This window comes from Poecilia reticulata, unplaced genomic scaffold (assembly GCF_000633615.1).
Source record: "Poecilia reticulata strain Guanapo unplaced genomic scaffold, Guppy_female_1.0+MT scaffold_145, whole genome shotgun sequence".
Classification (NCBI taxonomy): domain Eukaryota; kingdom Metazoa; phylum Chordata; class Actinopteri; order Cyprinodontiformes; family Poeciliidae; genus Poecilia; species Poecilia reticulata.
The window spans coordinates 975,834-977,497 of record NW_007615015.1 but is presented as its reverse complement, the minus strand read 5'-3'; positions in this window follow the sequence as shown (position 1 = coordinate 977,497).

Below are 1,664 nucleotides of genomic sequence, written 5' to 3'. Positions count from 1 at the left end.
GCTGCTGCAGGACACTTAAAGATGGATCAGATTGTTTCTCTGGTCAAGATTTAAAACCGACTGACAGGAAGACCTGAAGGACTCGTTACAGCCGGCTGCTCGACTTTACTGACGCTTTAAAGATACTGGAGATTAAATAATARTAATTCAGAGTCAGGTGCTATGATGGGGTTTGGTAGAAACACTCCTGTTTAAAATTACAAGCATTCTGTGTAGATTTATTTTGGCATGAGCTTCAGTTGATCAAATGTTTATCATCACTCCTGAAAACAGCCAAATCTTTGCATAAATGTGTCAAATTGTAAATTATAGGTGAACATTTGAAAGTTAAGGATGCCTCCTGGACGCCTCCCTGGTGAGGAGTTCATGTCCCACCGGGAGGAGGCCTCGGGGAAGACCCATGAGACGCTGGAGGGACGATGTCTCTCGGCTGGCCTGGGAACGCCTTGGGATTCCTCCGGAGGAGCTGGAAGAGGCTGGGGAGGGAAGTCTGGGCCTCCATTCTGAAGCTGCTGCCCCCACGACCCGACCCCGGATAAGAGGAAGAAAATGGATGGATGGATGGACATTTGAAAGCTACATTTTTCAAATGTCTGAGATGTTCTGGACACAAACTGATGATCTGACAGGATGTTCATAAAGACACAGACTGACTCCTGAATAAGCAGCTGAGGCCAGATGAGCTTCTGTCCTCCACTGGAAACGTCTAAGCTCTGCTGCAGCGGTCGCTCCCATGCACTGCCTTACCAGAGGCACCAAACTCAGAAGGCTGTTAGCCTGAACCTCCAGCTGGGAGCGACGGACTCTCTGGTCCAGGCTAGTTAGCAACCGCTACTTCCTGTCTTCTGCAGCCATGACGACATTACGCTGTTTTTGCAACATTTTAATAATTTGCTCAAAACAACAAACATGGCCGACCAGTCAAACGTCACCTTCCTTCCTCCAGAGCTGCAGCTTCAGCACCGAGCCTCATGCTGACGTTTCTCCACCTGAGCTGGTTTCAGCAGGAGCAGGTAAAGAAACCAAATGATCCGGAAACACTTTCCTCTGACTGCCAGAGAAAACTAAATGATGAACAACGTTCCAAACATTTACATTTTCACTCAACTTAAAAATAAACAGTTATTTTTAATTCAGCAATTTATCATCACATATATAGACAACCTTTATAATACTGCAGTAATAACTGAGGTAAAGAGAAGCAGCTCGTTGTGTTTTCATCAGCCTCTAAAAACAATCTCACCAAAACTGAGAAAATATGAACACAAATCCACATTTTACGTCTGGTGATTGTAAACAAACACTCTAAAAACAGCACGGTTAAYTTAACGCGGATAAAACAAAAATAATATCATAACCATTCTGAGTATTTAATGCTCAGAACTAGAAAGAGAAGCAGAGAGTTCAGAGTTTGACCACAGAGGACAAAAACACAACATGTGGAGCATCAATGCTAAAGAAGTCCAGTCAGAATGAAGAATGTGGGAAAGTAAGTACACCCTGTGTTCCTTCAGAGAACTCAAGTGTCAGCCTGGTAAAATGCAKTGATTAATGCATCGATCAATGCATTGATAGGTGATCAAAGATCAGTTGGCTGCTGAGCAGCGTCCAGCTGCAACAGACCAGAAAAAGCGCCAAGAAAGTACCAGAAGCCCGAGAGCTCA